At 54.3% G+C, this 10,535-nt stretch overlaps 1 pseudogene; it reads right to left on the bottom strand.

Moving 5' to 3' along the window:
* Positions 1–1,336: 1,336 nt before the first annotated feature.
* LOC149912057 (uncharacterized) lies at positions 1,337–6,759 on the bottom strand (annotated as a pseudogene).
* Positions 6,760–10,535: the final 3,776 nt, after the last annotated feature.

Below are 10,535 nucleotides of genomic sequence, written 5' to 3'. Positions count from 1 at the left end.
TCCTGCAGCTTGCTGCAGGGGTTGTGGCTTCCTGCTGAGGAGTTCCTCCCGTTCTTCTGCAACTGCCCCCCAGCATCACTACCGCCTCCTCTGCTACCGTACCGGGAGATGCTTCAGGTCCATTAGCCTGCACTTCCTTCCTCCCATCAGCAGCTGCTCCTACTGACCTTCATTCACACTGGGATACCGTCCACTTCTAGCGCCAGCTGACCTGCAAGACAGGAAAGGAAATGTGGCCTTAGCACAAATGCAGAAGCCCAAGGCTGTGCCACCACCATGTACTGCAGCCTTGGGAAGTCAGCTGCAACTGCAAGCTTTGTCAGAATTAAGGCAGGCACTGTAAATGAAGTGTGACTTGTGATCTGAATTGCCACAGTCAGAAATAAATAGTGAAATCGCTTACTTAACTGTAGGTGCTTACCTCTGACCTGGAGTTGGAATTGAAGGGTACAAGAAAAATGAGGAACACTTGGCAACTCAGGCAAGCTGAACAGTGCAGGGAAGATTGTTGCATTTCTTCTCCTCCCGGCCCAGAAATGAATTTTCCTACCTTAAAATGAAAAGGGAAAAGAGCATGACTTAAAGTAGACACAATACAGCCTCACATCACAGGAAGAAGCTGGAGAGCTCTTGTGGCACGAAGCTCACGGCTGTGGAAATTAAGGTGGCCTCTAAGCTTTTAAGCAAGATGAAAGACAAGGTGAAATGCAAAACATCAGCACTTCCTGCAGAGCACATCACACAGCTGTAGGCACCAGCTGAGAGGTAACAGGTCAGAAAGGAAGACCTTACTATGTGAGCACAGGGACAAGCTACTCTTCTGCTGGGCCTGTGTTCACAGTGAGGCTTTCCCTCAAGAGCGCTGCTCAAGCTGCTGCTGTCTCCAGCTGTTGGTCACTTCCCCCTGCTGGACGCTGTGCCCACAGGTCATTCTGCTTTGGGCAAAGCCTGCTGGCTTAACTCCAAGCCAAGGTCACAGGCCACGCTCATCCAGCTGCTTTGTCTGAAGGGGCTCAGAGGCCACGCGTGGGATCCTTTCTGCTGGTGGTTCTCTCCGGGCAAGAACCTCCACTCTCAGAGCAACAGCCAAGAGCCGGAAGGCAGAAAAAGCTTCCAATCCCCGTGGATGTGGCTGTCTGCAAAGACAACGGCTGCTCTTCAACAGGGCGATGCTCACCCAGCAAAGCACTCACCCAGCAGATGCCCTTCCTTACACTCAGAGCTGTCCCATGCTTGTGCAGCCCTTGGCATTGCATTTCCAACCAAAGTTCACATCCTGTTCCACCTGGACTGCCACAAGTCCGTGGGGCCAGATGATATTCATCCAAGCGTGCTGGGGAGCTGGGGGAGGTGAAAAGCCAAGCTGCTTTCCATCATCTGTCAGCCTTCCTGGTCAACTGGAGAGGCACTTTGGCCACCACAACCCCAGGCACCGCTATGGGCGTGGGGCAGAGCAGCTGGAAGTCAATGTAGAGGAAACAGACCTGGGGTTATTGGTTGGCACGCAGCTGAGCCAGCAATGTGCCCAAGTGGCCAAGAAGACCAGTGGCATCCTGGCCTGTATCAGAAATGGTGATGGCAGCAGAGCAGGGAAGTGATTGTCCCGCTGCACTCAGCTCTGGTGAGGCTGCAGCTCGAGCGCTGTGTTCAGTTCTGGGCCCCTCATTGCAAGAAGGATCTCAGGGAGACCTCACTGCCCTCTGTAACTCCTGAAGGGAGGCCGTGGTGAGCTGGGGGCTGGTCTCTTCTCTCATGTAACAGCGATAGGACGAGAGGGAATGGCCTCAAGTTGCACCAGGGGAGATTCAGGCTGGACGTTAGGAAATATTACTGCTCCAACAGAGTGGTTGGGTGCTGGAATGGGCTGCACTGGGAGTGGTGGAGTCACCAGCCCTGGAGGTGGTCAAGGAACACTGAGACGTTGTGTTGAGGGACACGGATTAGTGAGAGCTATTGGTGATTTCAACCCTGGTGATGGTGTGATGGTGTGATTCTGGATGGGGGATTCAGGGGGTACACTGGCGGAGGGGGCGGAGGGGAGCATCAGAATGGGGGAATAGAAGGGGTGGGACAGGGGAAGGGGACGAGGAAAGGCACCCTGGGGGTCAGAATGGGGAATGGGGAGGGAACTGAGAAGGGGGCAGTGAGGTGGGGGGTGGAGGAGGACTGCAGGGATCAGAATGGGGGAACTGGAGTTGGGAGGGTGCTCCAGTATTCAGGTGGGAAGGGGAGCACAGAGGAGGGTATGACCCTGGAGGTCAGAAAGAGGGACTGGGGGGTTGTGGGTAAACCACTGGGGGGGACACAGAGCACCTCCTGCCACCGAGCTGAGGCCCTGAGTGACACAGAAGCCCCACGGGGGCAAAGCAGAGCAGCACGCGGCCCCTGGCTCCCTTAGCCCCAGTCCCCATCTTGGTGCCCCCCTATCCCCCCAAACACCCACCTGTAGAAGCTGAGGCGGCGCACATTCCCCATCTGGAGTAGTGCATCCAGGTCTAGGGCCCTCAATACAAGGAAGGCAGAGAGATGTTGAGAAGGTGCAGAGGAGTGCCACAAAGATGATCAGAATGCTGCAGCACCTCTCCTAAGAAGACAGGCCAAGGGAGCTGGGCTGGTTCAGCTTGGAGAAAAGAAGGCTGTGGGGTGAGCGAATGGCAGCCTTTCAGGACCTAAAGGGAGCCTCTAAAGAGGAGGGAAGTCAACTCTCTGAAAGGGTAAAGAACAGCAGGACAAGGGGAAATGGTTTGAAGTTGAGGCAGGGAAGATTTAGGTTGGATGTCAGGGAGACATTCTTTACTTGCAGTGCTGGAACAGCTGCCCAGAGAGGCTGTGGATGCCCCATCCATCCCTGGAGGTGTTCAAGGCCAGGTTGGATGGGGCCCTGGGCAGCCTGGTCTGGTATGAAATGTGGAGGTTGGTGGCCCTGCCTGTGGTGGGAAGGTGGTAGAGATGATGCTCAAAGTCCATTCCAACCTGGGCCATTCTGTGTGATTCTGTGACTCTATCCTGCTTCTATCAGCGCTCCAGGCCATCCTGCAGGCTGTTGTGCAGAGCGCAGAGCTGCAGAGCTCTGCTTCCCGGCCCTGTGCTCTCCAGCACTCTCGTGTGAGTTCCGCCTCTCCCAGGAATCTCCTGTTCCCAGGAACCTCAGCTGCTCCCCTGCACACACATCTGCATGCACATAGGTGTGCAGAACCACACACCCATGTGCAAAGACTTCCCCGCACACAAACCTGTGCATTTACATGCACATGCAAGCACATCCTTGCACACCTGCATGCACACTCCACCCATGTGCATGCAAATGTGTGAAAAAACACACAGCCGTGTGCAAAGACCTTGATGCACACATCAGTGTTCATATACATACACGTGTGCAGACCCATCACTTTGCACACCCACATGCAGGAGTACAAGAGCGCAGCTGCAGACTTGCACACAGCCATGTGCACACACACTCATGGAAAACTAAAAACCCAGGCCATTCTATGATTCTATGATCTCTGCACACCCCTGTTTGCACACGTACCTGCACTCACAGCTCTATGACCAAATGCCACTCCCAGGACACAGCCAACACGCAGACGGTGGGAAATGTCAGGAGGAAAGATGCCCCATTACGCTAATTCAATCTCCTCTCTTTAATGAAGGCACTGGGGCACAGCTGTAGCCCCATCCTGAGATGAGGGCTGCTGCGGGATTCCTCGTTTGGACGCTGCAGGTTAACCTGGAGCGCAGTCTGAGGGACACTCCTCATGTGCTCTGCAGATGGAAGATGTGCCAGGAGCAAAGAAAAGACTTCCACAGGCAGCGCAGGGATGGCGTTCCTGGGCCGGGCGGAGACATACAGAGCAGTGCCCGCTGCCCTGGGATCTGCAGCACTGCAGAAGGGCTCAGGGTGCAGCACTGTGGCACAATACAGTGAGGACGCCAGGTTCAGCAGCCCCACGTGGGCTACAGGGGTCCTGGGACAGTGATGGGTGTCCAGTCAGAAACTGTGGGGATCTGTGAGATCCAAGGGGGTCCTGGAATGGGTAAGGGAGGTCCGAAGGAGGAAACAGGGAGGGGATAAGGAGGAAGCCCAGAGCAGGGATAAGGGTTGTTGATGGGAACTGTGGGTCGCTGTGAGGTCCTGGGCTGGATGTGAGGGAGGAGTACCAGGTCTGAGGAGGTCCTTAATGAGCTATGGAGATCTGTGGGGGGTTGTATGAATATACATGTGGGGGACATGGGATGGATGTGGAAACAGAGCCTGCAGGAGCAGAATGCTCTTCAGGAGAAGGCAAGATATACACTGCAGGTGGGACACAGACATATGGGGAGGTATGGGGACATAGAGGGAAGGGGGGGATGTGAGGAGTGGTCTGAGGTAAAAAGGTGGGGCGGTGTTGGAATGCCTTTATTTCTTCCTGAGATGGGACTGGGGGTCCCTGTAGCCCAAAGGTGGGGCCACGATCCATGACCCCACATGAGCCATACCCCAAGATGACCACATAACCCTGTACGTGCGTGACCCCATGGCTGCCCTGTGTGAACCATACCCCCACACGACCCTGGCACTCCCTGACCCTGCCTGCCCCCATCACGCTGCGACCCACTGCCATGTGGCCCCAGAACTCTGGGATCCCTGCCCCCACCTCACCCCCACCATATAACACTCTGAGACCCATAACTCCCTATCACCCAACCTGACCCTACAATCCCTTCTGACCCCATTGCTGTGACCCAGAACCCCATCTGACCACATAACTCTGTGCAGTGCCATCTGACCCTACGTCACCCCATAATTCTGTGACCTGCAGGACCCCCCTGTGACCCACGACCCCCTGTGCTAACCCCATGTGGCCATAGAACCATCTGTGTGTGGGGAAAAGGCATCTTCTCCTCGGGGTGGGACTGCCCCAGAGCTGCCCCAAAGGCGACATGGGGTGGGCTGCAGCCGTTTCTCTCAGTTTGGAGAGATGGGAACTGTCCAAAAGAGCCAGAAGGAGGACATGAATGCTTCTGCAGGGAAACACCTGTCACAAGGTTTGGTGACAAAGCGATCCCACCGAGACTGAGGAAGGGGCTGGAGCTTGGGTGCTGCGTGGCAATGAAGAAGACTTGAACCAGGGATGGAGCTGGGATGGACTGCAGGAAATCAACTCCTTAATGGCGACAGTGGGAGAAGAAATCCAAGTCAGCTGCAGAAGGAACAGCAGACCTCCTTACAAAAAGGCGTCCCAGACTGGGGACGTTGGAGCAGTTGGGACAGTGGTAAAGAAATGGCTCCAACATCAGGTCTTGGAGCAATTACTGCAAAGACCCCGAGAAATGGACAAAGAGCTCTGATGGCAGCGCAGCACGAGGAGGAAGGAATGCATGGTGGTGCAGAAGGAGAAGGATGGAGAACAGCAGCGGTGGGATTCCCCTTTTGCACGGTCACCCACCGCTACGGGACTCTGCAACAAGAAGCTGCACCCTGCTGTGGTCAGCACGGCTGTGTGTGTCAGCTGGGTGCTGCTGGCAATCATCTGAGCTGTTGCGGTCAGGAAACATTCTAACATCTGCACGGATAGCAGGATAAGTAGGATCAGAGTGAGAGCTGTGCTGTTGTTCAGCAGACAGATGCTGAGCAGAGCACAGCAGGGCCAGGTTGTTCGGACCAAAGTAAGGTGGAGACTGCACACGAGGGAAGGCACAGGTGCAGGACAGAGCATGAGACACAATGCACAATGCAATGGCAACAGCTGTCAGAAATCCTGACTGCCTGTCTGCATAGGAAAGCAAACAATAACACCAAAAGGACCAGGTTGGCCACAGACCTCACCTAGAGAAACAGCAGAGCGGATGCGTGGCCTAGACTGTGAGCCTGCAGTCCCCAGCCAAGAGGGAACAGGAGAGCAGGGACTGCCAAGGGAGGAGAGCTACAGGAGCAGAAGGAGCTCAGTGAGCAGCTGCGCCTTTTCTCCCTCACCACAAGGAGGCAGAGTGCAGAGAAGCCATAGCAATAACAGATGAGCTTTGCTGCTGCAGGGAGAGCTGTGCCTGATGGAAGAGCAGTGATGAGAGCGTTTCTTGCACAGCCCACGGGCACTTGGGGGGATCTGCTGGGATGGGGGAAGCCCTACAAAGCTGTGGGACAGACAAAGGACACGGATGGGAGGAACCAAAGGGGCACTTTGGGGCAGCTATGGGGCACAGCCACACCTAGGAGCTGCCTTTACCCAACACACCGCTGGTGGTGGAACTGCTGCTGGCCACGGGCCGTGGGCAGTGATGGGGCTGTTCTGGGCTGCTCTAGGATGGCTCTGGGGCTGCTATGAAATGGGGCAGCTATGGGACACAGCCACAGCTCAGTGGGGTTGATGTTCCCGCACACAGAGCTGGTGGTCAATCTGCTCTGATCATGGAACCTCTCCCATAGCCCCCTGCTGCCCCCCGGACTCCCAGCTTGCCCAGCAAGATGGGAGCAAGCCGGGGGTCAGCAGATGTTATAGGCAGCTGATGTACAGCAACCCCAGAGCCACCCTGTAGCGTCCCCTGAACGACCCCAGAACAGACCCACCACTGTCCACAGCCTCATCCGGGGTTATGGTGCTCACAGGGATATGGGTCATGTGGAGCCTTGGGGTCATGCCGAGCTCTATGTGGTTTTGGGGTCATGTGGGGTTATAGATCAGGGCCACAGGGAACCCCAATCCCCTCTCAGGAAGAAATCAAAAAATGCATTCCAGCACCACCCCACATCCCCCATTCTCACCCCAAACCCTTCCCCACATGCCCCCAGACCCCCTACATCCCCATGCCACCCCATATCCCCACACCCACAAGTCCCACCTTTACCTCACACGTTGCCTTCTCCTGCGCAGCACTCTGCTCCTGCAGCCTGTGGCCCATATCCCCAGTGCTCCCACATCACTTTCACCCACATCTGTGTTGTGCAGGAAGTGCTGCAGCTCCACATTCCTCTCCAGCAGCAGCTGCCCCTGCCCCAGTATTATTTGGTTGTATGGGTTCTGGAGGGAGAAGGGGGTGAGGAGGGGCCCAGGTTGGCTATTGGGGTCCTGGAATAGTGGCAGGGGTTCTGTCAAGGACTGTGGAGGTCTCTGACGTTGCTAAGGAGCCCTGGACACGATAAGGGAGATCTGAGGGAGGAAATAATGGGGGTCAGCTGGAGTCTAGTGGGGAATATGGGGTGCTGCTGGGGGCTATGGAGGTATGTGAGGTTTTTGGCCAGCTGTAGTGGAGAAGTTCCTAGTCTGATGAGGTCATTAAGAGGAAATGGGGTCTGTGCTGGGCTACTGGGATCTTGCAGGGAAAGTATTGAGGGAGGAGGGAGGTGTCGGGGCTCTGAGGGAATTATGGGTGGGCTGTAATGGAAAGGTAATGGGTTATCTTGGGGAAAGCAAGGGGCAGCCACGGGGGATGGAAGGAACACCTGCAGGAATGCAAGGGGAATCTGGGCTGGGGCAAGGGGACAGCTAGGGGAAGAACAGGAGAACGTCCCAGGAACTGAGTTCTTCTTTCAAATCCACATCTTCTACTTCCTGACGTAGCTGCAAGACTGCCAGAGAAGCTGCAGTACCGCTGCCCATTCAGCTGCCTGTGTCAGAAAGAGCTGCATGTTAGTGGGTGCAACTGCCACTACAAGGCCAACTCCATAATTGCAGACACAAAACCATCACCTTCAGTATCTGTTACAGGCTGACGACCGTGCCCTTGCACAGGAACCATTCCCACACAGCAAGGGAACTCCTTCACTGCCTTAGGATGCGGAAGAGGAAGAGCCCCAAAGCCTTCAAAACATGCTATCTTGCCACCAACTTTGGAAGCTACACACACCTTCTCCTTTGAGAATTAGCAAGATGAATCAATGCACGTTGCTGCTGGAGAGGGCTGTGCTGCATCTCCTGCTGCCATCCTTGGGTTGTCATTGTGCTGCCCATCCACAGCGCACTTTGAAGGGCAGTAACCTTGCAAGAAAGAACAGAGAGCAGAGAGCTCTGCCGTGCGTTTCCTGTTAGAACACAGAGATGAGCTGTACAGCCCTTGCTCTCAGAACACACACCGCTTCTCTTACCAGCTTTCCATTCCTGCACAACGCTGTTCAAACCCCTCCTCCATCTCTCCCTTCATACACAATGCACAGCCTCTCCCCAGCGACGAGCTCTGTGCTGTTTAATGCCTGTGCCATCATCGGGACCTGCAGAAGAAACCTTGCGGTTAAGAGGGTTGATTAGACAAGCGCTCTGTCTGGCAGAATTCACCATCTTAAGCACTTTAAAGAAGCGTCTTCTTGAACGCCCTGAATCTCTGTGACACATCAGGAGATGCTGAACTAAACTCGCAGCCTTCTCAACATTGGAAGGGCTCTTCAGATCCAGCTGGAGGGGGAACAAGATCCCAGGGGGGCTGTGGAGCTGGTAAGGGAGGTCTGAGGGAGGAAATACAGATGCCTGGATGCCTGGTGCTCAGGCACAAGCAGAAGTGCTGATGGAAAATCACCACACAGCACAGACTGAGTCGCTGGTACCTTGCAGTGAGCAAAGGCTGAGATGCACAACGTCCTCACCTGCCTGCTTCTTGGAAGTGGAGGTTCAGCAGCAGCTCCACTCGTGATTAAGTCCTCCAAAAACCTTCTTCTTTCTTCCTGATCAGGAGACTGGATAGTGAAACCTTCTCCAAAGCCATTATGAAACTATATCTGTACCTGAAGCCCAAGGAGAAAACACGTGTCAGATTTAAGACCACAAAACAGTGCTATTCCATTCCAATCAAACTTCAGTTCTGATTTAAGTTTCACGACTGGCATTTCAGCCACCCTGCTATGGATAGGTTAAACCTATGGATAGGTTATAGGGTGGGAGAGGAGGGTAAGCCTTATAGCCCAACGTCCCCTTATAGCCTACCATCACCCTATGGTCCCACACAGCCACTTATGGAACCACATCTGCCATACACCTCCTATAGGCCCATATCTTCCTATATTCCCCCACTGCCCCTCTCAGCCCCTCTACGTCCCCCCAAAACTTCCTATAGCATAACAACCCTCTCTATAGACCCTCCCCAGCCCCCTATCATCCTATAGACCCTCCCACTGCCCACCACAAACCCCTATAGTCCCATTAACCCTCTAAAGGTCTATAACTTCCTGAAGGGAGGTTGTAGTGAGCTGGGGGTCGGCCTCTTCTCTCGTGTCATTAGTGATAGGACCAGAGGGAACGGTTTCAAGCTATGGCACGGGAGATTCAAGCTGGACATTAGGAAGTATTACTTTTCAGAAGGGGTGATCAGGCACTGGAATGGACAGCCCATGGAGGCGTCACCGACCCTGGGGGTGTTCAAGGAAAGACTGGATGTTGTGTTGAGGGACATGGTTTAGTAGGAGCTATTGGTAGTGGGTGAACAGTTGGACTGGATGATCTTTTAGGTCTTTTCCATCCTTGGTGATTCTATGAAAGGAAGGGGGGAGCCTTCTAGCCCCACAGCCCTTAGAGCCCACCCTAGAGCCTCCGATCACCCTATGGCCCCACACAGCCCCATAGAGAACCATATCCCCCATACACCGACTTGTAGTCCCATATCCCATAAGAACTCTCCTATAGCCATCCCACTACTCCTTATAGACTCCCCCAAGAGCCCCCCAGTCTTTTATACCCCTCCCATATCCCCTTATAACCCGTCTATAGTCCCCCCACATTTTCCTATAGCCCCATAACACCCTATAGCCACAATAAAGCCCCCTATACTCCCATATCCTCCGTAACACTTTGATAGCCCATGCATATCCCCTTATGATCTTCCCTTACAACTGTATAGCTCCCCAAATAGCCACCGACAGTCCCACGCCCCCCCAGCTCCCATAGACCCATAGCACCCTATATCCCTCAACAGCCCTAAAACACCCCCTAAAGCCCCCCCAGTGCCTTATAGCCACATATCCCCCTCTATCCCCCTCATAGCCCCATTTTCTCCCATATCCCCCATACCACTTCTAGAGTCCCCACAGCTTGCTATTGCCCCAAATCTCCCTGTAGCCACAATAAAGCACCCTATAGCCCCACAAACCCCTATATCCACCCCTAAGGCCCCCGAAGCCCTAGAGCCCCATACCCTCCTATCACCCACGCAGCCCTATATCCCTCTAAAGCCCCCCTAAAGCGCCTCATGGCCCCACATCCCTCCTGAGAGCCCCCCAACCCCATATTCCCCACACAGTGCCTATACCCTCACATCCCCCGACACTCCCCCACATCCCCTGATATTCCCCCACATTACCCCATAACCCCCCTGTAGGAAATATCCAAATAATTTTCTAGGACGGTATCTCTGATAAAGCAGATTTTATTCACAATTGCAATGGCGGGCCTCCTGCAAGCAGGAGAGCCCCGAGAAAAAAGGTTACATCTTTTTATCCCCTACTGCCCGACGCTTATCTCTTTCTGCCCTGGTTCCTCATTGGCTGAGTACTGCAGGTTTACACTCTTCACGACGCTCCACTAGTTATACAAATACCGAGTAAATATAAATCTCCTGACGCCTAAACATATATC

The sequence above is a fragment of the Phasianus colchicus genome, unplaced genomic scaffold, assembly GCF_987193195.1.
Source record: "Phasianus colchicus unplaced genomic scaffold, bPhaCol1.hap1.1 HAP1_SCAFFOLD_44, whole genome shotgun sequence".
NCBI lineage: Eukaryota > Metazoa > Chordata > Aves > Galliformes > Phasianidae > Phasianus > Phasianus colchicus.
The sequence above is the reverse complement of the archived record's forward strand: the minus strand, read 5'-3'. Positions and strand labels throughout refer to the sequence as shown.